The sequence below is a fragment of the Corvus moneduloides genome, chromosome 6 (genome assembly GCF_009650955.1).
Source record: "Corvus moneduloides isolate bCorMon1 chromosome 6, bCorMon1.pri, whole genome shotgun sequence".
Classification (NCBI taxonomy): Eukaryota; Metazoa; Chordata; class Aves; order Passeriformes; family Corvidae; genus Corvus; species Corvus moneduloides.
In genome coordinates this window covers 11180627-11208074 of record NC_045481.1, presented here as the reverse complement: position 1 = coordinate 11208074, position 27448 = coordinate 11180627, and the positions used below count along the sequence as shown (strand labels likewise).

Genomic DNA, 27448 nt, shown 5'->3' with positions numbered 1-27448 from the left:
GGATAGAGATCCTACTGCTTAGCTCACATTTCTCTTCCCACCTATGCTTCCAGACAATAGAATTCAAAGACAGAAATTCCAGAATATAACCACTAACAACAAAAATTTCTGGGTAGACAAGACATAGAATTTATCTATCTGTTTCACATGCATGGACAAAATGGCTTATTCGTTTTGTTGATTTAAGGAATAGATTTGCATATTTAATGTATTCTGACTTGAGGGATCTCAAATGAAAAATCAATTTACAGGTCTGTTGAAGAAACTAGCAAAATATCTTCATAATATCTTCGTTAAGAGATCACATCATTATTTGGGACCTTTTTCTAAATAGTACTCTGAGGGAAAAATATTTTTTAAAAATAGTATATTTTTTCTAGCTGCGCATATTCTGAGATGTTGAAGAATAAACTGGAAGGGTAATTTTTCTGGTTTTTAAATTTTATTTAGATTGATGTCTTTACAATGTCTAACATTGTTAGGTTCACTGCAAAGGATTTCACTTCATCTTACAATAAAAGAAAAATATTATGCAAATTGCATAAAGGACTTCACAAGTCTATCCAGTTCATGTGAATACTAGCAAGCAAAGCAAGCTGTTGTTGGCTTTTGAAAAATCTGTCAACAATTAAGCTCATCAAAAGGAAATTCATAAGCCGATTTAGCAGAAACGTCTCACAAAGCCTGAGCCCTGTAAGGTACATTCATGTACTTAGTTCAGTTAAAGTTCTATTCAAGAATTAAAGTAATTACCAAAGATTCGTATATTTGTACTAAAAGCTTGCCGAATGTACAAATCCAAATATAGAAAGAATCTCAAGATTTCTAAATTACTGCAATTTGGAGTCATTTGCAGAATGATTTTCCAACAGGAACAAATCAGTGTTCCAAGCCTTCTCACATTATTCTGAGAAATATCGTCTTTCAAAAAGTAGTAAAAAAAAAATGAAAGATATATAACACCTATGCTCAGTGTCCATTTACCAACATACATCTTATGTACTCCTGTGAAACAAAACCCAGATCTTCATTACTGCACTTAGAACATTCTATAGTCTTTATTTAAGCCAGAGGACAAGGTTTTAAGAGGGTTCCACAGAACATAAGAGATCCTCAGTCCTGACACCAAAGAAAGCAATCCAACAAAACAATATATCTGCACTGCAAACTGTGTCTCCATATCCCAAAATCCTGTTACAGAGCACATGGAACCTTGCAAAAAAACAGGAGTTCTTTTGTCTTGTGACTTGTCCAAACCATTCTTAGCAATCTAGAGAAGTCTCTTCAGGAAACTACAGGCTTCATTATGGAAATTCTCTCTTCACTGCATGTTAATTTGATTATTTTTATTCAGAATTTTGCACGTATACACCACTTGACCAGATCTGACTCATCACACTTGCCCTGTGTTTAAGATTTTATTCTAGCTTCTTCCAGTAATGAATTTGTGTTGATTTTGTAAGATCCTGTTCATGACCTTAAAGCTAGTTCATAGGGTCAGACCTTTCATTTTTCTGTGTTCAGCTATTACTTTCTGCCACTGCTCTTCCATTATTCAGCCTCCAGTCTTACAGGAATAGGACTTGGCTGATACTTATTTTTGCGAAATTCTTTGCTTTCCGATCTCAGGAATTTTGTAACTCTGTGCTTCAGAGTGTCTGATTAAATCTGCATTAGGACTCTGTCCTTAATCTAGAGTTCAGCAAATGTTTCAGCTTCAGTCTGAGGCAACTTATAAGAACAACACTAAAAACATTTACATTTTATTGGGAGAAATCTATTGGGGAGCGACTGCTGGACTCTTTTTCCACATTTGTAGCTGACACTTACTCATTGGCTACTGTTTGTTTCCTTTTACATATGAGCACTGGGCAGATATTGCCAGGAGAAAAATCAATGTTGAAGCCAATTCAAGGTTGCATGACTGTACTAGAAGTTTCAAAACTCAGTAGTAATTGTGCCATTTCTCCCCAAACAAATAGTCCAATACATAACTTTATTTGAATGAGTCCAAATATTAAAATAGAAATCATATAGGTATGAAACAAGCAATTTCCATCCCATCCTTTAAAAATACTACACATGAGCTGTACAGCTACGATTAATCACAATACTGTTCATCATTCCAAATCAGACTCAGTGATTTTTATAGACATCTGTTTTCTTTCACATTTACCACACACATGGATGTAGTGTCACTATTACAGAGATTTGACTCATCGAAAAACATCACAAGTCAACCACTAAATCAGTGAGGAATATGAAGCCCATCAGAAACCATGAATAATATAAGATCCATATGGGCTTGGGTAAAATTACCAAATTTGCCAGGCCATCAGGCTTTTTTGCACCCTGCCTTGCTGGAGATGAGGTGGTGCTCAGCAAGCAAGCCTTCTGAGCAGCCAGCAGCCACAAAGCTCATGGAAGCTGGTGGACATAACTATCTTCTTCTCAGTCTAAGTGAGGGAGCAAGAAAATACTCCTTTTGTTTAGCAATAAATGTAACAATAGAAGCTACAGGCTAAAGTACGCATCAGCATGACAGGGTTGGAGGAGGAACTGGGCAGTGCAGCCTGAGTCAAAAGCAGAAGCAGGACTTGGACTTTGCTTGTTATAAAAACTACTTCTTGTCAGAAGAAGAAAACATGCAGGAGCATAAGAAGACAGTCCAGAGAGGGGTTTGCAGAGGCTAGTGAACACAGCAGTACAGCCCTCAAAGAAAAGCAAAAAGATTTTGGGGAAAAGTGATTGCTGCTGGAGGACTGATCGTGGTTGGGACCAAGGACACTACAGCCACTGTGCTGGCCACAACAGGGAAGTGCTGTGTTAGAGCCAGCAGTACTATAGCCAGTGGAGCTGCTGCTCCAGCCTCCAGAGTGCCAGCCATTCTCTTTTGCCATGACAGAGGGCCTGGGCTGCAAAAGTGGGACACCAAAGACTCAGGTAATTCACACCTGACTGCTCCTGCCACACTTCTACCATGATACCACTCTGTACTATACAAGAGGATGGAGGCAGGCTCTGCTCAGTGGTGCCAAGCAATAGGACAAGAGGCAATGGGCAGAAACTGAAGCACATGAGGTTCCACCCAAACATAAGGAAGAACTTCTTTACTGTGTTGGACAGATGGACCAGAGAGGGTGTGGAGTTTCCTTCTCTGGAGATATTCAAAAGCTGTCTGGACACAGTCCTGAATAATGTGCTGCAGGGCACCCTGCTTGAGCAGGGATGTTGGACTAGAGGTTGGACCTGCAGAGGTCCTTTCCAACCTTACTGATTCTGTGTTTTACCTCTTGACCCAAAAATATTCTCACACCAGGAGGAGGAGTTGGCACCAAGCATATGCTTCCATTCAAACTGCTCATCTGGGTTCAAATCTGAATTCAAAGTGGGAACTCCACCCTTGGAGTGCTCTCCTCTCAAGAGAGAGCATGGTTATTACCGGCTCCAAGGCAATTAGCTGGAACACAGCAGCAGGGAATACCTGTGTACATCCTGTTTTGGGGCATCGTATCCCCCATGTCCCTCTGTGGGTCTAGCTGTTATTTCATAATTTGTGCTTGAAGCAAGTGAAAGACTCTCACTGACTTGATTAGGTTTAGATCAGATATTTAATAGAAATTCATAATGGAGAATGACTGACTAAAGGCTGCAGGATTTAGCAAGTATTTTTATGAGGGAATGCAAAATTGCTACTTGCTGCATACCAAAATGCATACCTGAGAAACATAAAAGAAACAAAAAAACTTCTGGCTCCAAACCCCTATTTTATCTCTGAATACAGGTATTTTAACCCAAGAGACAGAAAACAAGTTTGAATTTCTTTCCTCTATCTTTTCCTACTGACTTTTCTCTGAATTTTTCTACTATGCATCCCACACTACAGTACCTCTCTCTGCCCCTAGTCATAGTATAGTGTTGGATACCTAATTTTAAATTTTTACATTTGTGATTCTTTACTGTCATAAGTTTCTTTCCAAATTAATTAGGTTTATGTACTTACACTAGTACAACAGTATTCAATTTTTACAAAACACCTATTTGATATTTAAGCTATATGCAACTCTTGGCAGCCCACTGACATAGCAGAGAGACCAGGTTTGCAGAACACTGTCTCCTCCTGCAGATCGTCTAAGAAGTATCTCATATTGAGCATATTAAAAAAAAGCTTTGAACATCTTCTGAAAGCTAAGGAGTTATGAAGGAAAGGAAAAACAGATTGGAGTAACTAAAGAACACAGAGAATGCAAGTAATTTGTGCTAAGGCAGTCAGGAAATCACAAGCCTAGAAAGACCATGCAGAAAACTGTCTGTATTTTGCCAGTGCTACTGAACAATACCCTACTGCCTAGCTTTTTAAATAGTTTTTAACATTTAGCCCTTTTAAAATGTTTAATTGTGTTATGGATACTAATTTCCTCAGAACAAAGTATAATGATTCTTCTAAATATTTGGTCCATCTCTATTGTAAGCTCTTCTTAAGACAGCTACAAAATATTGCTAATATTTTTGAGTTAATAGTGTGTTTAGAAGGTCGTGTCAGGTTATTGCTGGGAGGATTAAAAGATTTTCTTTCCTCCAGAGCCCTTTGTTATAAGAAACCAAGGAAATTTAAAACAGGATTTATTCCTTTAAACCACGACAAACCAACAGAGTACCGTGGCAAGAGCATGAAGTAAGAGCACTCTGGGCCAGGAAATGTACAAAGAGAGCTTTCTTCAAACTCAAAAGTTGAGTTGAAATTTTAAAGCTCTTAATGGTTCTACATTAAGGGCAGCAAAAGACAACTGGTTTCACAGTCATTCCCACTTACAAGTTCTCTTTCAAAAGAGTCTGGTACAATAACTGGTAAGCTAGTGGCTGTCACTAACATGGGCAGACATTCCTGGCACATATAAGCTTCATTTGGTACTTGTCAAGCCAAACCCTGCTGTCTGCTCTCACTGCCACTGACAGGAAGAAAGGATAGTGATGAGCATCATTTCAGTGGAGAAATAGGAAAGATAGGAAAGATAGGAAAGAAAGGAAAGATAGGAAAGAAAGATAGGAAAGAAAGGAAAGATAGGAAAGAAAGGAAAGATAGGAAAGAAAGATAGGAAAGAAAGGAAAGATAGGAAAGAAAGGAAAGATAGGAAGGAAGGAAGGAAGGAAGGAAGGAAGGATAGGAAGGAAGGAAGGATGGATAGGAAGGATAGGAAGGACGGAAGGAAGGACGGAAGGAAGGACGGAAGGAAGGACGGAAGGAAAAAGGAGAACCTGGGAAAGTTCGGTCTCAGATGTCAAAACAAATCCACTGACAGATATAATGGATTTTCCCAACAGATGTTACTTAGAAACAAACAAGTCTCTCAAGCCTTAGGATCATGCCTGTAGGAAATTTTAAGTCAGGTCTGCATCTTTATAGGAGTGCTGTCATTATATTAGTCAAGATAGAGTAATGATGTTATCAGGGTGAATGGTAGGTCAATTAAAGCGGATGTGCCCTCTGACTTAGTTTAAAATTGGAATGCATCAGCCCTATTAAGTGATTGTGGATGTCCCAAAATCCATTGCTCAGAAGTAATTTATTTGGAGCATGTCAAAACCCAGCAAATCCTACCATTACCAAGTCATTAGGTATTGTGATGGTTTCTTCTTAATCTTTTAGAATGATCTCTCGAATAGACAAAGCTTAGACCTTGCTTTCTACATGTACCTTATTCCGAAAAAAATTCTACTTAGATACTTTTTCTCTCTGTCATTAAAGGTAACTTAGCATGACATTCACTTCTAATCATTGCATCAAACTGGTTTTTTGAGCAACTGAAAGCAAGAGCATTGATCACATGCTCATGTTCTGCTGAAACTGGGACTATAAATGTTCTGACCATTTCCAAATGAATGTGACATGCCATAATGGATATCCTGAAAAATAACTGACGCAACAGCACCAACAGAAATATTTATATATCAATTTTAAAGATTTCGTCAACAGGTGGCTTTCATCTACTACATGGTATTGCTAGCTTAGTTACTGCAACACTGTGAACAGATGTTTTTAAGCATCATCAATAGGATTACTCTAGAATTTTCTCATCATAAATCAGCACACTGCAATGTCCTTTGTGGTGGGCAGTTAATATATCCTGCTTCCTTCAGTTCATCTATATGATAGTTCACAGGAGGATGAACGAGCTCACTTCTATTTGAGATGACAGCTTGATGCAGCATTTCAAGGCTTAGCCTAACATGCCCTTACTCGAGGTCAGCCAGCAACCAGTCCCAGAAAACATGTTTGTTAGATGTAACTGAAAACAGTTTAGCACTTGCATTAAAGTAATAATTAAACATGAACAGTGTGCCTTGATGTTGTTTAAATGAATGACACATTCCATGCCCAGGGCAGTTTTCAAACCAGTTTTGTGACAGACAAAACACAATAACTGATCCAAGAAAGAATTAATGAAAAGAGTACCAAGAGGTTAAGCAGCTATCAGTCTGACTGAACCATATATTATGCTGTCACTGTATAACATACCCCAAAAATGAAGGTGGAGCTCAGTTGCACCCAGCATGCCTCCACTAAAACAGCTGGCACAAACAATCAGATGGACTTGTTAGCAGCTTCCTCTTGAGAGCTGTTACATAAGCATGGGGACTGTAAACAAGAAAAAGAGAAAGAAATGGAAAATAACTAGATAAAAATTCCAAGGAAAAACATTATTTATATGTATCTACCTTTGTCATTCTAACCCGGACAGAAAAAAGAAACCAAAGTTTTTCCTCAACTGTGTAAACTCTAATTTAAAATAGCTTTTCACAGAGATTTGTTTACACAGTTTGTATCAGCTAGACATTTCCCAGAGTCCCAGAGACCCAGAGCAATTGATAATATTGACATCTCATCCATCTTCTCTCTCTAAATCATAATGCCAAGCTGAGAACCCTAAGTCAAGGGACTCTAGATACATACTGCAATAAAGCCACTAGGGAGTAGGTGAACACTTAGAGAAACTAACTTTTATTTGGGTACCTAAGAGGAACTTCACCCTTTGCTATGCAAGTTCGAGGCAACTGCAAAAATGGGGCAGGAATGAACAGGTTGGGATGCCCCATTACTCAGCCTATTTGAGTCATTAGAAATGCTCTATATTGTCATTTCTCCACTTAGAGTTATGAAAAGAATCTAAAAAACAGGTCCAGAAGCAGAGACATATTTAAGTAACTGAATCCCAGTCTCTGATGTCCTCCTTTCCAAGTGACATTCTTGAGGTGCCTATTTCCAGGTATACTCCGAATGGGCTTTCCTAGTCTTAACAGTACTTCCCAATTTATCATCTGCAGATGAGGCGCCTCATTATACACAGAGTTTAGGCACTTTAATTCAGAAGAATTATACTAGATGGACTACATTCAGCACTATAAAATTTATTTCTTGTGTATCTAAGCTAAATTCGAAAGGGCACCTGGCCACAGAACTGCTTTGTATCTGGCCTGTGCCATGTGAGGGGACACTGGCTCACATGAACGAGAAGAGACGGCTCAGCCTCGGACAGCTGGTGAGCTTACTGTGCCCAAGTGTTGCCCTCACTCTCCCTGAGCTGATATTTGAGCTGTTCATAAACCAGCTGCTGAACCACTGGAGTTATTTAGCTCTTTAGGGCGGGGTAAACAGCTAGAGGTGATAACCACATCAGCTGTCTCAAGCTGGCAGCAACACATAAATCAATCAGAGGCACATTGAAATGGGATACACAGGCACCAGCAAACTAAACAGGAAGCTGCTTAAACCAGCCAGTAGGAAACACAAAGACAAGTGCAGTATAAGATTGCCTACACACACACACACACACACAGATACACACTCATAAATGGCTCAGTCTCAGCCTTGGTTTTCTGTTCTTCCTCTGCTGAGACTTTTAACCTACATCTTCCAGCAAAAAGTCAGCCACCAAGATGGCACAGCAGGTTCCCTCTGTCCTACCCATCATCCAGACACACACACCTTTTTATTTTCGTCCTTTTTTAAAAAAATACTATTCCTCTTTCTTGATGCCTATTAGTCTCAATGAATAGACCTACCTCTCCTTCCTCTGTAGTAAATATCCTAAGATAGATTTTCTAGACACCATTCTTTTTCTTACCCCTCCAGATACTGCATAGGGAAAATTCAGCAGGAACATAAGTAGAAAGGCACCAAATACTAAAACCCCAGCCCTGGATAGTGTTACATCATTCTCCTGGCAAAAAGATGTTTTAATTCACCAAAGCAGGCAAAAAATCCCAACATCTCCTGACTGAAAGGTAAGAACCCTAAGGAATGCTTGATTCAAAACCACAAAACAGGCCTTTTTCTGATGAAATTATACATATTCTCTACACACTTTTTTTCTGTGACCACAAGCAAGACAGAAAAGAGGATGAGAACACATTTCCCTCAGTTTTAAGATGTGGGCTGAACCCCACAGAGATTGATGTGGTCAGGACACAGGCAGGTGGCACAAACTCAGAAACAGACTGGTAGGTTCTATGGGTATTTCAGTAGCAGAAGCTAGCCCAGAAACTATTGGCATAGAGGGAGAGAAGGCAGGTGGGAAGGCAGGTGAATGCCAGTGACACCTAGAGATATCCTAAGCACTAAAGAGGCATTTAAATATAATTCCTCACATTAATCTAGCCCACTAGCTCTGGTGATTCAGTTGCCTGCACAAAGAATTGTGCTATTCTGCCAGAAAGCTGCATATCTATGGAAACATATGGAGAATTTCAGCCATCACCTTATCTGCACTGATCATTTATTTTCTTGGGATAAAAGCAGCAGCTGTAATGGCAGGAAAGTGAAAATATTATGCCTGTTCATACATTCTTTTCATACAGTTAGGAGACCAGTTCCCCTCTTCTTTATGCTCAGCACTGGCAGATAACGTGACTTCCTTTCAGAACCACATGCACTGTGTGTACAGGCTGTGTCCAACACTAACCTACAGAGCCATTCTAAGTAAAAACACATAAAAGAGAAGTGTACTTAAAAATAGAGTCACAATCATTTACTGTACTCAGCGTGCTTAAACAGTGCACGTAATACAGTTCAGTGTAATAACCACTCACTACTCAGGTTTCTAACATGAAGGAAGATACAGAATGGAACTACAGTTCAGCCTGGAACTAATTCTGGAGTACAGCCAACCTCATGCAATCCATAAAAATTCCTGTGTCAAAATGATGTGTCTCATTGTCTTGATGCCTTGATCAAGGTTTCTAAGTGTCTCATTTTTCTGACATCCTCCACATTAACAAACTTACAGTGAACATATGTTAAACTAACTGCACCACCATTGAAGTTCTGCTCAAGAATCTACTCCTTTGCAATTTTTTAATCAGCATATGTAGCTGTCCTTGTATAGCTAGTTCTCTTCTGTAAAAATTAAAGAGACCCTTGAAAAGGTAGTGAAAATGCAAACATTATTGCAAAAACTCCCTTCACCTGCAAATTACACCTTACCAAATTACATTCTTTATTATCAGCCACTGATAAACTGATTACAGGAAAATAACAGTAACACTTAGCCCTCCTGTAAATAATCCTAAATCACAAAGTTCTCAATAATCATAGAGGTCTTCACAAAATAAATTAACATCCCCTTGTTATATACTTAATATTTCCACATTTTCACTCAGGTTTCCCATTGGAACTGAGATAATTAATTTTATTAAAAGGATTTTTTTAAATTTTATTTTTCCATTTCCTTCAGTTATTTGCATGGGAGAATCAGAATGACAATTTACAAGAGCATATGGAATATAGGTAGAATGCACAAGTACCCTGCATTTTCATAAAGTCTCCACTAATCTTCCAAAAAGCCACTGACAGAATGAGAAAAACAAATCCATATTATAACCCAGTAAACCTTCTCAAGATTGTTAAGTAACCTCTGCACTCCTGGTGGGATATGGGTTCCTCCTTCCCCCACCTGTAATCTCCAGCCAGCAGATGGTAGATGCTCTCAACCAGAAAAGCAGCCACATGCACCTGACAAGGGAGGAGTCCTGCCAGGGGCTGTGTGCGATGCCATACCTGCCTCCCCCAGCTGGTGCACCAGCCAGTGGGGGATTGGATCCAGCAAGATAGGAATGCATGGTTAGAGGCCTCCAGTTCTTAGAGACTGAATACATATAAGGGCTATGATTTTTGAAGCCAAATTCTTATTAAAAACAATAGAAATTTGGGTGTACAAATCCCTTAGTCTCTGTCCAGCCAAAGTAATTCCTCTCCCCCCAGCCTCTAGCTGCTACCCATTGGTTAGCACTGCTGGTACAATTTTTTAGAAGGATTTGTTGCACAAAGAGAGAGACTTATTAAAAACAGAAAAGAATGTGTTGTGCCTCTACAGCCAGAATCATAATTTAAAAATCTGTGTGCTGTATTTTAGTGAGTGCTCAAAAGATACAAAAGAGTTATAAACCCATAGGAACCATCTAAGCTCAAGTATGTGGCTGGTTTTCATCTTCAGTGATTCAAAGGAGGTATGTTTACTACTGCAGCTGGCACGGCATGCTTCCAGAAGAAACATTTTTTTAAAAAAATCATGTTTTCATTAGTATTTTTTTTTCCTTTTTAAACACTTCTCTCCATTATTTATTGGTTCAGATTGGTTGTGATTTGTTTTAGGATAACAGTCTAAAATGAAAATATTTTCATCTTATTTTATGATTATTCTCTTTTGCTATAAATAACCACTGAGCTATCAGGCCAACACTCTTTAGATTCCCCTTCTGTCTTTCCACTTCACTCTATAGCTAGATTGACTAAAATACGAGAAGGATAGTTACCTTTTTTGAGCTAACCAGGTGTAATTCTTTTCTCTGTTCAAGGTGAAATTCACCCAGGGGAACCAGCAGCTTAGAGCATATTTGTGACCAGACCCTGAACTACTTGTACAACCACCTCTTCTATTAGTTTCCATTTAAGTAATGTGAGTTCAGTTAGATATTTGTGATTTTGCCAGGAATTAAGGGGGGGAAATTAAGCAGCCCTTTAAAAACTTTCTCAAAGCCACTGGAGAACAAGTCAGCTGATGAGTATGTTTATTGCTCTTAAATAATTTGGGAAGAAAAGAGGAACCATTTCAGTGTTGAGAAATCTGTTAGTGAATAGACCAGACACTAGGTAAATTGCTATGTTTTCTTTTTATTTTTTTTTTCTGCTTTGTAGATGGCTATCACAGCAAGATTATTTTTTTTTCTGTTACAATTACTTCTGAGATGAACAGAGACGTCCATTGTCAAACCAGTGTCCCAGGGTGTCAGCTGCCTGCCTGCCAGAAGCCCAAATCCATGATATTACAGACATACTGCCAAGTTTCAGCCAGTGATCCAGCCATTGCCCAATGCTGTTCGTGAGCACTAATAAAACTGTCAGGTGTGACTCAGACCAGATCAACCAGAAGTGACTACTGGCTCTAGGGAAGGGCTGGGGAAACAGGGACACAGGAAGTATTCTGGACAACCTTCCTAATGGAGATGAAAAATAAATCATCTCAGACCATTCTATTTTGTTCCATGTTTATGGTCCACAGGTTAAGGGAGAAACAGAAAATAGGATCTCAAGTTTAGAAAGATTGTGACACAAGTTGCGCAACATTACCTTCAGCATTTTCATTGGGAAACCAGTAGAAGAAAGTTCTTCAAAATACATTACCATATGATTCCTGGATGAATTATGTATTAATATCTCTTTGTTTTGAAAAGATTGACTAAAGCCCAGCTAGAAGCAGAATGGTAGAATATTAAAATACACTTCAAATTTGCAGGGCATCTGGCTGTGAAAAGTAGAAAAACTTTCACAGGACAGGTTGAAGGGGTTGTCAATTAACCACTGGCTGTGAAACTGATGGGATGAAATAAAAAAGACAAATTCTGTACTTCAGCAGGAAAATCAAATTAACAATTACAAAGTAGAAAAAAGCAAGTTAGCTACAAAGCTGTAGAAAATCTTTAATACAACCATGTGGAAACTATGTTAGAAGTACGATTCTCTTGCAAATATGGTTTTCTATGAGAGGTAACTAATCCACACCTCTTGGCACTTGTGATACCTCAAATCAAAAATAAAGTCCCATTTTGAACTATATGTTTCCAGATTTATGCAGACAATCTGAGTGGTCCAGAGAAGAACAACAAAAATAATCCACACACCAGGTTGGAATATACAATCTACGAAGAAAAGCTGAAAGATTTGGGTTTGTTTAGTCTAGAAAAGAGACTGAGGGAAGACATAAGTCTTAAAATATGCAAGATGCTGTAATAAATAGGACAGTGATCAACTGTTCTTCAGGTTCAGCAAGGTTAGAAGAATAGTTCCGCTTACCGTGTGGTAAAAGAAGATTTGTTAGCTATTAGGACAAAATAACTAACAAAAACAGCCATACACTGGAACAGCTCACTGAGGCTGGTCATGGAATCCTCATCACTGGAGTCCATTATGGAAAAGTTAGACAAATCATTGTCAAAAATAGTCCTTGGCTCAGCCACAAAACAGAGAGATGGACTGGTTGCCTGAGCTCCCTCCCATTCCTATGCTCCTATGATTTACTAGGGAATACGCAGTTTCTTGCAAAAGCCACTCTTTTTAGGGGTTTAGTAAGTCACATTGACTAATATATTGCATGCAAAAACCTCTATCCTGATGCCAAGTATTTCAAACTCTATTTAAAACTTTACCACTGTAAAAACTGTTATGTTCTAGCAGGAAAATCCAGGAAGTAGTACTCTGCAATATTATCGTACCAAGGGAGAAGCCAAGTAATTTCAAAAGGTCTTTCAAAATCTCATGTGTGACCACAAGGCAAGGTCAGAAAAGGCCAATGACATTTCTCGCAGAAGGTAAGAAAACCCCAAGACCTCAGAAGGTAAGAAAACCCCCCAAGTTAGGGTTGTCACAGCCTGACAAAAGCCAACACACAGCAGTGGCTGAAGGCTACATGGAAATTGATTCAACATACTGCTACAGCAGGAACTCTCTGGTGTTGAGCACATCTTGAGTATAAAAACTAACATCTAACCAGCTGACACATTTCAGAAGCTTTCATCCTAAAGCTACCTGGGAATAAACTTGGTGAATTTATTAGGCATGCCAGACACTTAATAAGGAATCCCTGAATGCTTAGAGCATCGCATTAGGAAAGGTAATACTATTCTCTGCATCAAACTATAACCAGTCCTTTGCAGAAGGGCACAGAAAGCGCTTGTGGATTGTAAGATCCAGCAACGAATTCATTACAGACCCATTGACAAAGGCATTGCTTCATACCATGTGTGACACATCTCCTACAAAGAACCAATTTCGTCTCTCAGACCTTACATGCCACTGAGTAAAACCAAGAAAAAGGAAAGGAAGGCTACTCCTTTGACAAGAATGAGAAGAAATATTAAAGGCAGCCATACTACGGGCTCTGGCAGGAAATACTCTTGGAGGAAGTGTGGTGACTCCACTCCACTTTAACAACTGATGAAAACATCAAGCCCAGCAAAGGGCTATGAAGGTGCAATAGCATACTGCTAAATTCCAGGACAAAAATAAAGTTAAAATCTTCAACACGTGAGAGATGTTATCAGCTCCACAGATGATCCACTGGAATATCTATAATGATCTGACAAGGCATAATTCAGAAATGTAATTCTGAAGTCTTGCAAACTTCAGTGGTATCCAGGCAATTGGCGTATGCTGTCCTGGCCAGAAAGAGTGCCCTGAATTATTTGCCCTCAGAAGCATTTCACAAAAGTGTCTGATGACAGCATGGAAGAATGCAAGCTACCTGCAAGGATAATTCATAAAAACAATAGCCAAGGGCCTGAAGGAACCCAGTTTTCTCGCTAAAATGTTTCAGGCAAGCTTCTGCAAAACATCCTTCTGTTTTAGAACGTTTCTACATACAGATTCTGTTTTTCAGAGATCCCATTCCTGCATTCCTTGCAAACCCAAAAACACCCGCTGACATCATTGGGCAATGCATTGGCATCAGGAATACAGGACTAAGCCAACTGAGGTTGTGGGTAGCCAAAACTGTGCTGGAAACAGTTCATCCTGGTTTGATCAAACCAACTTTTGAATTCACAGCTGGTTCAAAAATTGTGACCCTCCTAGGGTCCTAGCAGACCCCACTCCCTGCCATGGTCAGTGCAGATGACAGCACTTCTCACCTCCTCAACCCTCACAAGCTTGGACCCTGAAATCCCTTTTCCTACACTTAGGGAAGCAGTTATTCCTGCTTCCTGGCCCAGCCCTATTCCCTTACTCCCTGGCCCCACTCCCGGAACCAATTCATATGCAATGGGCTACACATCCTGCTGGTGAAGAAGGGCTAGGAGGGACTGTCTCAAGAAGATTTAAAATCTTATTAATGAATACAATATGAACTTCAAAATCCTACTGGGGAGCACTATTTGTGTAATGGCAAGAAAGAAAAACAAATGTATCTTGAATCCTGACACTACTAAAGGCAGTGGAGAGAATCACCCAGGGAACCAAGATTTCAATCAACAATTGATTTTAGACTTATTCTTGTAGTGGATGGAAGGAATCTGCCTGAGAGAAGTGTAGAAAAGAAAATTCTGGATGGAAAGAAAACAGAGATCACAAAGGCAAAGTGCAAGGGTTGAAAAAAGCCAGAGTGAATTACAACAAAAGCAGCTAAAACAAAACCATGTTAGTTAAAATGGGAAAAAAAGCTTTGTTGGTATTAGCTAAATAGGCTTCCTGTAAAGAGTCAATGGGCCCTTAATTTTCTGTTATTATTACTCTGCTTAAAGAACCTTAATCATCTTTTTGCAACCCAGGCATATGACCACCATATAACCCCATGAATATAGGGGTTATATAGTAGTAGGGATGCTGCAGATTCAGGACTACTCTCAACCTGGCAAAATAATTTTGGCCATGATCTTGATGGGGAGAGAGCAAATCCAGCCCTTGAAGTGAAAATCTCTTATTCACATAGTGAGGGTCAGTTGCTCCAATGCAGCTGTCGAAATCTTGGGAAGGTTAACCGCCTCTCTTGTCCTGAGCTTGTCATGATCTACATTTCTGAAAAAAAAAAAACAATTCTTGGATTTAACAGGTCTCATCCAGCTACTTACTGCTGAAGGTTGTCAATGTGTGACCCCTTTGACGAACCCTGAGGAAAACACAGAATCTCAAACACAAAACTGTTGAGAAAATCCTTTTTATGTAGGGGGATTATTCTAAAGCAAAAATTCTTTTCCCTTCCTATATTAGAAAGGAGCTGGTAATTCATTATTATATTGTAAACTTGGCTTCTCCCTACTCTGCGCAGCACTGCACCAGTCTTTTGACTATAGCACACTCCCACCCAGTGAAGCAGGAAGATAGAGCTATGATTATTATTTTCTTCACTTTACAGGCAATGATAGTATACAGGGAGAAAAGAGAAGAAGATAGGGCAATGTCAGAATGACTAAGACCTTTAAATAGATCAATTACAGTTCTGAGTATTCTTTCTGCAAAACTGCCACTGAAATACAAGGACCAATTCTTGGTAATACTTGCTGTTTTCCCAGACAGCATATCACTGGTACAAACTCTCTGTCTGACTACCTGCCAGTCTCCCCAGATTCTGGAGGATGTCCAGAGATTGAATCCTCTGGGTCACAAATATCCACAGAAAGAAATCCCATTTTGAAGTTTTCCTCCTATTTGCCTTCTCTTCAATTAAACATCTTCTGCTACTCAATCTCTTCTCTACCTCCAGCAGAACATTAGTTTTCCTGCTGCAGAAGAGCCAGTGTTCAGATGCTCCAAAGAAAGAAGTTAAGAGCTCTAAAACCTCTCCAAATTTCTCTATTGTACTGTTCGACAGACAAGGAAAACAACTTTTGAAACTACGGGTGTTTTTCATTATGATGGGGAGAAAAGACCTGAAACTACATTTCCCAACAGGCATGATAAATTGATTTTGATGGTGCAGAAGACTGTCATTAGCTGGCCACTACATTATTGTACTCACGTCATAATAATCATTATTACAAGTGGATCAAAAATAAATCACCTGAAAACTAACTAAATAAAAAACCTTCACACCTCAAAAGCCAAACTAAAATCAGCAGAAGTATTACCATATTCCAATAGCCTTGCTTTCTATGAATACTTTTTATGCTTAATATTCCATTTTGGGAATTATTTTTAACTTGGTTGCTATATTCACTTGCAACTGAAGAATGGGAAATAATTCTTCAAGCCTTCTTAAAGTCTAAAACAAATTGTGCAGCCAGGCCAGATTGTTTCAAGCTTTGCTTTTAACCTTATGTTTGGCTATGGGGAAAAAAAAAATATCAAAACACCACAGTGTTTTCTTCAATCTTTTCATTAATTTCACAGAATTTCTAAAAACATGTAAGCTACATATCAAAACTTTAAACTACAAAGTCCCATCTCGGGATCTGGAGGAGTCTGCAGTTAATATTCACTGCAATTAGAATTCTTTATTGTGCAGAGGAATCTGTGTTCAACAGCATCAGAACATGGTTCTGTTAGAAAGCACTTTTACATAGACTAAGACAAAACTTTCATGAAGTATTTGATAGAGGAAAATGTTTTTTGAACTAAGCAATACATATAAAATTTCACAACCTTCTTTGACAGCAGATGAAACTCACCTTGCTCATCCTTCACCAAATCTGAAGTAAATCAGTTGATACCAATGGAATGAAACCGCTGTCGAAACACTTGGGGCAGTCCTACCTCTTCTGAAATTAGTTGCAAAACTCCCAGTGACTTCAGACCCCATACATGTAGCTCACAGGCACAGTGCTGCTCTTGGCTGGCCTACTAACCTTAGTGACTTTACACATGCTATGCTTCCCCTTCCAGTCTCTGAGGAAAACCCTCTGTGCTCTTGAAGGTTCCTGGCCTAAGGTATCATTTTCTTTGTTTACTGTCTGGCTGCATAGATGTCTGGCAGAGATTTCAAAGTAAAGTAGCTTAAAAATATGCTCTGTGCATATACCCTGTAGTGGATTGCATCACACATCCTGCATCTGAAACTAAAAGCCCTTACCTGGTTCTCTCTGCTATTTGTGGTCTACAAAGCAGGTAATAAAATGCAGCTGTATCAGTAACACACCTCAGTAGTTTAACATCATTGATTAAAGTGGATTTATTACAGAATGACCTCAAGTAAATGAGTTCATTTTATTTTTCTTTATGTGTGCAAGAAAAAAATCCAAAATACTCTGAGTTCAGCACTGTTCACCTAATCCAGCTTCCATCTGTGCCAACATTCACAGTATGTACAAGAAATCCTGTACTGTACAGTTACTGAATTACATTTCCTCCAGTTTTGCAGAGCTTGGCACAGTCAAATGCTCCAAGTAAATTCAAAAGCATATTAAAAAGTACCAACTTAGTATCAACAAAACAAGTCCCTCAGATCAATAAGAAAACTGTTCTATAAGCTTCCAAGGAAGCTGCTTAATGTATTGAATGGAGTGGATTGCACTGAACTTGCTAAAGTCATGCATTTAAGCAATATTTAGTTTACATAACCTAGTGATACAGAATCAAACTACCCAAATGAATGAAGAAATGGGCAAACAGCAAGTTAGATTCCAGCCCACCCTTTATATATCCTTTTATATATATGACATATATATATATATCATTTTATATCTATGTCCAGCTTCAGTGAAACCTTAAAATACCTCCTGTCACTACTATCCTGGATTCAGCTGGGATAGAGTTAATTTTCTTCCTAGCAGCTGGTGCAGTGCTGTTTAGGTTCAGTATGACAATTATGTTGATAACGCAGATGTTTTAGCTGTTGCTGAGTAGTGCTCACCTGAAGTCAAGGTCTTTTCAGTTTCCCATGCTCAAGTGGTGCACAAGAAGCTGGGAGGGAGCATGGCCAGGGCAGATGAAGCAAACTGGTCAAAGGGATATTCCATAGCATAGAAGGCTATGCCCAGTATATAAACTAGAACACCTGGCCAGGAAGGGTTGGTCACTGCTGTAGGATGGGCTGGGTATCAGTCAGTGGATGGTGAGCAACTGTATTGTGCACCACTTGTTTCTCTTGGATTTTATTCCCCTTCCTCTCATTTTCATTATTATTATTGTTATTATTACACCTTACTTATTTTTTCAGTTATTAAAGTGTTCTTTTTCAACCCATAGCTTGACCTTTTTCCAATTCCTCCATCCCACCAGAGTGAGGGGGAAGTTAGTGAGGGGGAAGTCAGGTCCATGATACTTAGTGGCCAGTTGGGATTAAACCACAACAACCACAAAAAAGGTTTTTTCCCTTTTCATATTTAATTGCTGATTTTGTACTCCAGTATACCATTGCTTACCTACCAGCCTTTCTAAAAAGGCTAATGCAGCTATGGCACAACAGCAGTACTGGAGTCACAGTGAATCCTAAGTTGTGATAGACCCTTGGGACAGGTGTCTCTTCTCAGACCTTGAATTTCTCACACATCATGGATCTTGTCGATTTAGACACAGTGAGAGGTGAATTCTAGCCTGTCTTTTCCAGGAAAAACAGGACAAGCAGAGAAAGTACAAGGTCCTGGGAGGATTCATCGACTCCTCCTTTACTCTGGATAGTATGTGCTAGCTTAACAGGAAAAATCTGACCAACAAGATTGAAATCTAGCTTTTACCCACTCCTAGTGAGAGCAAAACCATTATGCAGTCTAAAGAGAAGAATAAATTTATTTCAATTTTAAAGTCAATTAATATCAACATCCTTGATCTTAAAGCAGTACCACATCATAGGTTATTATTACTGTCATTCAAAGAAAGGCAAAAAATCTGGTGCAACTTTCACAGAATAGTTGGGGTTGGGAGGGACCCCTGGAGATCACCTAGACCACCCCCCCTGCTAAAGCAGGTTCACCTGCAGCAGGTTGCACAGTCCAGGCAGATTTTCAATACCTCCAGAGAAGGAGACTTCACAACCACTGGGAAGACTGTTTCAGTGGTCTGCCACCCACACAGTAAAAAAGGCTTTCCTCATATTAAGATGGAACTCCCCGGGTTTCAGGTTTTGCCCCTTGTCCCATCACTGGGCACCAGTGAAAAGTCTGGTCCCATCCTCTTGACATCCACACTTAAGATATTTCTTTGCACTAAGATCCCCTCATCTCTTCTCAAGGCTGAACTGGCCCAGCTCCCTCAGCCTTTCCTCAGAGATGCTCCAGTCCCCTCATCATCTTTATTGCTCTCTGCTGGACACACGCCAGTGGTCCCTTGTCTTTCTTGAACAGAGAAGCCCAGAACTGGACACAGAACTCCACATGCAGCCTCACCAGGGCTGAGCAGAGGGGCAGGATCACCTCCCTTAACCTGCCAGCAATGCTCTCCCTAATGCACCCCAGGATACCATTGGCCATCTTGGGCCCCCACTGCTGGCTCGTGGACAGCTTGTTGTCCACCAGAACCCCCAGGTCCTTCTGCTCAGAGCTGCTTTCCAGCAGGTCAGTCCCCAGCCTGTGCTGGTACAGGGGGTTATTCCTCTCCAGCTGCAGACCCTGCACTTGCCTTTGTTGAATTTCATCAGGTTCCTCTCCACCCAGCTCTCCAGCCTATCCAGGTCTTGCTGGATGGCAGCACAGCTCTCTGGGGTACCAGCCACTCACCCCAGTTTTGCACCACCAGCAAACTTGCTGAGGCTGCACTCAGTTCTTTCATCCAGGGCACTGATGAGTAAGATGAACAAGATGGGACTGAGTGCTGATCCCTGAGTAACACCACAGGCTGCAGGCCTCCAACTGGTCTCTGTGCTACTGATCACAAAACTCTGAGCTCTGACATGCATTTGGTTCTCAGTCTACACCACTACCCACTCATTCAACCCACACTTCCTGAGCTTGTCCATGAAGCTGTATGGGGAAACAGTGTTAAAAGCTTTGCTGAAGTCAAGGTAGACAACATCCACCGCTCTCCTCTCATCTATCCAGCCAGTCAGTCCATCCTAGAAGCCTATCAGATTGGTCAAGCATGATTTCCCCTAAGTGAATCCATGCTGACTACGCCTCATGACTTTCTTTACTTCCACGTGTTTAGAGATGACACCTAGAACAAGTTGTTCCATCCCCTCTCCAGAGATGGAGGTGAGGCTGACTGGCCTTTAGCTTCCTGGATCCTCTTTCTTGCCATTTTTGAAGACTCTAGTGACATTGGCTTTGCTCCAATCCTCACACGTTTCTCCTGTGCTCCATGACCTTGGAGTGTGGCCTGATCTCAGGCACCTCTCCTATTCTCCATCACCACCAAGAGTGCCTTAGCAATAACATCTGGCAGCTCCCTCAGCACTGGTGGGTGCATCCCATCAGGATCCATGGATTTGCAGATGTCACGTTTGCCCAAAAGATCTCCAACCCCATCCCGCGAGAACAAGGAAAAGTCTTCCTTACTCCAGATGTTCTCTCTTGCCTCCATGGGCTGGGATTCCTGAGAGCTGACCTCAGCAGCAAACACTGAAGCAAACGAGACATTCAGTAACTCCACATAACTCTGTATCCATCATCACCACAGCACCCACCCCATTCAGCAGCAGGCCCACATTTTCCCTTGTCTTCCTTTTGCTACTGATGTACTTGAAGAAGCCCTTCTTGTTGTCCTTGACATCCCTTGCCAGATTTGATTCCAAACGCACCTTTCCATAATCTCTACTACACATCTGAAGCTGGACAGAAACACACTACATGTTTGTGAGTGCAGAAGCATGGATTTCTGCAGGTAAAAGGGTTAAGCATGTTCAGTTTCCCATATTTCTTGATCAGCTGATCCTAGACAGGAGCTCTAAAGCCTGCAGTCCAATTCTGGCTTCAAAACATTGCCAGTTTGCCCTCGCTGTTTGGCAAGAAACAGCAAAATTGTGTTAACAGTTTCTTTCAAGAATACATGTTAGTAAGAGCCAAATGACGGTTGTAATGACCCTGATGCATTTCTCTCCTTAGGGCTTTTTTGTTTAGAAGCCGGTTGCCGCCCACGAAGAAAAAGATCATTCTTTGTCATGAACTCTCCCATCACCCTGAGCTTTCCCCACTGCCACCAGCACTATACCTAGTGAGAGTAAAATAAGAAACCACCTCCTATTCAACAAAGAGCTACTCCCACCTGGGACTATAAACACCCAAGTATGCATTAAAGGCCTGAAACAGAGCTTGCTAAAATCCAAGGAGTCCTTACATCAATTTTAACAGGCTCTTGGTCAGGTCTTGAGAGACTATGTTTATGAAATCATTCATTTCTTCCCTTGTTTATGTAAAGAACTTTTTTTTTTTAAATCCATGTAGAAAGACTCTATTAGGTCTTGTATCAGGGCAATGGTTTAATCATAAGCTAAATTAAGAAGTGTTACTGTCTGCAGCCAAAAGAAAGAAGCTAAGTCTGACACAGCACCTGTGCACTGCTTCTCTAGCGCAGCACTGACCTTGGTTGACAGGAACATGTGCCTGAAAAATGCACCCAAGGGGAAACTCATCACAACATGAACAATCACAGTAGAATGATAAACACCCACACTGCACAAGAAAGCTGCCAAACCCTCACAGCAGCCAGGACTCCAAGTGCATCTGGAAGGAAGTGTACCAAAAGAACACATGTGTGTATGCACAAGTATGTACATATGTGTTTGCACACACTCTCTTGCCCCACTTTGTGCCTAGAGCACCATGTTTCATTTTGTAATAAAATGCATGTGTAAAAATACATTTTTGCTCCCTTATAACAGAGACAACTAAGATTATCAGGTTCCCTACATGCAATCACAACAGAAGGTTATGCTGTCTTGCATTGATTTAATCATCCTGATCCATTCACATATATTTTTCTCCTTAACAAGATAACTGATGCGTTTAGCTTTGAGCAGCTTAGATTTCCTTTTAATAATTAATGATTACATGTTCCCACAAGATCATCAAAGCTGTGAGAAGGCCATAAAAACACATTCAGTAAGAAATAAGTCTGTGTTTCCTCTTAACTAATGGAAGAAACAATGGGTTTTAAATGTTGCATGGATGATTTTCTTGCACATGTGGTCTTACGCAAGATTCCTGCTGTAAAAGTCTAAGGTTGGCAGACATCTTCAAGGATGAACTGAAGAGCCAAAACAGTCTTTATGGGCTCAAATCTGTTCACCCACACAGGTACTTGCACAAGCAATTGCACAAGCACAATGCATTCATACAGAGATCACTTAAACCATAAAAGATCAGGTACATTTGGTGTTCCCAGTATCAGAATAAGCCCCTCTGCAAAAGTGTTGGAAATGCAGAAATGGCCTACTGTGCCAATGAAGACTGAAAACAATTCTTGCTTTCTTCTATCATCTTTCATCTAAAATATTTTCTGTCTCCTGCCACATCTAGCTGTCCACAGACCAAGAGTAATGAGGGCAATAAAAAAAGTTGAAGGTGCTTAGTTCTATATTTGTAGCAACACAAGCAAGATTGCAAGAAATCCATTTTTTCTGTACCTGTACGTCAACCACAGGAGATCCATATCACTCTTGTATGAAAGAGACTTGGAAAAGAGTTGCAGCTCTGGTGAACTGTATGGATATTCAGGGCTTAAGCATAGGTGTAATTGCAATCTGCCTGTAAGAAGGTCTGATAAACTTCAATTTGGAATGCCAAATCTGACACCTTTTAGGTAGCTTTCACATTGCAAGTGCCAACTCTGCTTAAGATGTGTGAAACCCTTGATGTGGCTAGAAAAAGATGTGGATCAGCTCAAGCAGCAGATCCTGCAGGGTGCTGAGCCACTAAAGTCCCTTCACAATCACTGGTGGAGTGCATTCTTCCCGCTCTTGCCCACATGTGTGCATTGCAGCATTTAGTCATGTAAACGTGGGAAGAAACAGTGCATGGTTTTGTTTTTGTTTCAAAGACTGACTGTGCCTGCAGACTTGCCAGAACCAGATGCTGTAACTGCATAGTGCTATTCTGCAAGATGGGCCAGAATCTTCCAGTCGCTGGGTGTGGTGGGTGCGAGGTCGCCTCATTAGCTGTTTGAAGCTGCGTGGGTAGTTTCCATTGTGGTCTAGCAGCCATGCAGGACACACCCAAAGAAGCTGGGTAAACTGCATGCAGGAATTAGCCCACGCTAAATTCCACTCTTCCACAGCTGGATTGCTACCCCTACTCCAGCAAGTTAGTTAAAAGCGGGATAGGTACATCTCCAGAGAGAGGAGATGGGTGAAATACTCAGACAGGAGGCCCTTCTTTCTGCATCCTATAGCACAGAACACCACCCTGGTACTGAAGAAAAAAGTGTAAGTGGCTCACTTGAAATAAAGGTGAGTTTAGTAGGGATACAGGAGGCAGATCTGCTCAAGAGAGTGTCCCAAAGAAAGAAAACACCAAGCTTTCATGGTTTCAGCCACCTAAGCTGGAAGTTCTGGAAACCCTGAGCGTAAAAGGAGTAACTTCCTACTAAGGGTACAGAAAACATGGAAATCCCAGTATTTTCCAGACTTTCTGATTGCCGAACAGTAAGAACAGATTGCCAGCTGGGAGCTTGGAAGCCCTGCAACAGACTTCCAGTCAGCCCACAGAGCAGTGCTGCCAGAGCACCACTGATAGCACGTAGCTCTGCAACTACTCTACAGAGCTGATAGTCAGAGTCACCTGTCAAATGCCATTTTAACAGAGAAGCTGCAGGAATCAGAAAGCACATTTATTTCAGAAATAAATGTTTGCTGTTTCCAGCAGGAAATTATGGCAAAATTTCTGGTTGGCAGAAAAATTTCTTTTCATTTCCCAGATCAATTTTGACCAAAACCTCCCCCAACAGAAAAAAAAAAAATTAAAGAAGCTTTCCCATGAACCAGAATTTCTCTTCTTCAGCCGATTAAAATCTGTAAGAAGTGAAAGGGAGAAAAGGAAGGAGGAGTACTGTTAACCAGTATAAAACTTCTCAAGACCTTTATATTGCCTGACTTGTTTTCCCATAGTCAGAAATGTTGATACCAGGAGGAACAACAGCAATTTCTTATCTCCACCTTTATATGAGCTGAAATTACCAAGGCTTAACAAGTTACCACATGTCAGCTGAACCAAGTTGTCTTTATGCATCCTCAGCCCTTAAGTATTACAAGACAATGTGGTTTAACATAACCATTTTTGTTACTGGCTAAACCAAGTTTCATTGCCTTAAATATGCCTCAGTCTAAATGTATAAACACTTACTATGTTTTACTAATAGAATATCTCAAGTTGGAAGGCACTGACATCTCATTAACCTGCATCAATTTGGATATATATACAAGAAAAGAAGCATAATTGATTTGCAGCATCATTACTTTGCTGCGGTACTACAGTGCCAGTAGGAGCAGCACATGATACTAAGGCTCACAGCTCCCTAATTTAAGGTCCCTTCCCAGGCCATTCTGTGATTCTATGATTGCCTTACACAGTAAGTCGGAGCAACAGCAGTTACTCTATCAGTTATTAATTAACTGAGATAATTAACTAATAATTAATTAATTACTGGTGCTATTTACCCAACTGTTTCAGATCAAACTTATGTCTGAGTCTTATGAGAAATCTCTTCCAATCACAAAATGTGCCACAGATCATTATCTGAGCACATCACTCTTTTTAATATAAGGATGTGCTGCTATGCCCAGTTTATAGATTCAAAGGGGAACCATATTAGGTAATCTAAAGGTCATACAGGAAATCTGTGGTGTAGCAAAGCCTCAAATCTACAGACTTTTGATACCTCCTCAATGATATCTCCTTTGGGACTACAGTCTGTCTCAGTTTCCCAAGTTAGTTATCAGCAGTGTTAGCTTATGAACATTGAAAATAATGATATGGCTCCTATTGCTATCAACAGGAGCTTTGCAACTAATTTTAACAGGAATAGGCTCTTCGAATTCAAAAATCTAAAAATACTGCAATGCTTCCCTTATATTGCAAATAAAGCAGCAGATTAGTTAGTAGTTAGAGGGACTATATATATATGTATGTACATAATAATAGAAATATGTATATTTACAATATGTATGCTGTTGTAACAACAGACTTACGTTTTACTTCTGTAGCCAGGAACAACCTGCAGACCTGTGAAACATCCTGCATCTGACTTCTGCCTTGTTTACTTTCTCAAGGTCTCTGTTAACTTATCTCTCAGTCCATAAGATTCCAAGTCTGATACAGATTTCAAACTGCTACCACTTAAAGGTAACTGCAACCATTTAAAAGGAATAAATAGCCTACATCTATGGAAATTATTCTATATTTTTATCTTAAAATAGATATGAGGGGGAAAGGTACATGTTTCAACATTGAGGTCAATATATGAGAGTACTAGTGGACCGTCCAACAGGACTGTCAAATGTAAGGATCAAATGGTTTGCTATGATTAAGGACATGCTCACTTCCCAGCATTTACTGCAGTTCTGGCAAGTCGTGAGACAGCAGACTTTAAATCTGTAACATGACTGATAGAAGTGTTGTTTTTAAAGGTTGAAAATGTTTTAGCACTAAATATTAAGTCACTCGGAGATTAGAATATGTATGGGATCAATTTCTCACCACATTTCATCAGACTTTTATGCTGTGAAAAACAGTGGGGTTACTCTGGCATAAAACCAATGCAATGGAATGGAGACTCATACCTGTGGTCACTAACATGACCCAGTGGTATATACAAAAGGATATGGGGGAAAAATATTAAGAAAGGGTGTCAAAGCCCAAACATGTTCTAAAATTACTTTCCAGTATGACACTAAGTAAAATCAACATTGTTTTTTGATAAACTTTGGTAGTATTGAGTGAGTCTATGAGTCTCACTTTTCAAGCATCATTTGGACTGCAGAATTTATGTCCATATCAACTACAGAAAGTTGCACCATCTTGCCACCAAGATGCAGGTGTGTCTGCAGTAGGACAAACTGTGACACAGAGGTCACATGCCGTGCAAAAATACAGATGGAAGCAGATTCCAGCAAAAAGCCTGATATCATTCTAGCTGTTAGGCTGTGCTGTCTCAATTTCAATTCTCTCTCAGACACTTCCTTACTGAATCCAAGACTACCTTTTGAGTTTTGCCCTTGGTTTATGTTCTCATAATAATTATGCTCATTTAATGTCAGAGAAGATTCATGAAGACTGTGAGAAGATAGGCCAAGCCATACAGAAATTTCTGCGTTAGACAAGGCTATGAGAAACAAATCATGGAAGATGGTAGTCTGGAGAAAAATGGCTTGGCAAGTTTAAATGAAGGCCTGGAAGTCACAGAATTATAGAATCATTTGGGTTGGAAGGACCTTAAAGCTCACAGCCTTCAGCTAGAAAATTCATTTAAATCAACCAAAAAATGAGAAGGTCCACATTGCTCTTTGCTCCTCTGGGTTTGTTTTCCTCCGTTTAGATCTGATCTGCCTTTGAGCTCTTTCTGCCAAACTCTTGACAAGTTTAATTTTGAAAACTCACAACAACAAGGAAGCTTTTAACTGTTTTTATATTAATCTACTTCAACTCATTTTTATCTAGCTAGAGGCAGGATTTAATCAATTACAGGTTCTTTCTCTAAAGAAGGCCTCAGCTCAACCTAACCACAGTTTACACTGTGGCCTACATTACCAAATTCCAATGGCATTTAACTTTTCAAGGTCTTTCTTTAGAGTGGTAACACTGAGTTTTACATGATACACAGACAAGGGTTTAGGAAATGCCAGATGGTTACTCCTGAAAGGATTTACTGATGGACTACGCCACCACTAATGGAAAACTGAAGAGCACACTTAGCCAGAATGTTGTCAGACGTTAGGATTTCTCACTACTCATCACACACACACAAACAAAAAAAACCTCTTTCATGCTTACTGGGAAGCTCCTGGAAGAGCCCAGTTCTGCATTCCCTGCAAACCCCCAAATTCCCTTGGATTTCACTAATAATTTTGAGTTGCACAAGCATAATTCCCTCTCCAACAAGTAACTTCTGCCAGAGCCACAAAAGGCATGACTCTCCTACAACTGTTAGCCAGAAGATTTAGCGTTTTTGAGCTCAAATTGTCAAGCTATTCTCTAGCTCTTGTAGTTCCAGGTTCAATTCCTGGTAATGATTAGGACAACAGTTATTTCACGGGGAACACAGAATCCACCTCTAAGTACTTCAAAAATTCTTAATATAGAGGTACACCTTTAGTTTTATTTTAGTGGGCATAAACGTATACCCACATGCTCTCTCAAGATATGTTTGGGGGGAAAAAGAGCATTGAAAACTGATTTATAAGAGGAGATGAGGATTAATAATAAATGGTTATATAACACAAAATGGCACATAATATTAGGAATCATTAAGTGCAATAAAAGCCAGATGTCACTGTGTCTATAATAACTCTGCAAAATTCTACTTGTCTGTTACCTCTGGGGTTTTTCTTTTACATATACACTTACATGTTAAAACTTGCAATTTCCATGGCAAAGACGAGTCAAA

At 40.0% G+C, this 27448-nt stretch overlaps 1 long non-coding RNA gene across 1 annotated transcript in view; it reads right to left on the bottom strand.

The window, feature by feature from the left end:
• Positions 1–27448, bottom strand: part of LOC116445149 — a 274986-nt gene that overhangs the window by 238114 nt on the left and 9424 nt on the right. The window contains exon 2 of the long non-coding RNA XR_004240674.1: positions 6518–6637. This is a non-coding gene — a long non-coding RNA (uncharacterized LOC116445149). The remainder of the gene's footprint in view (positions 1–6517; positions 6638–27448) is intronic.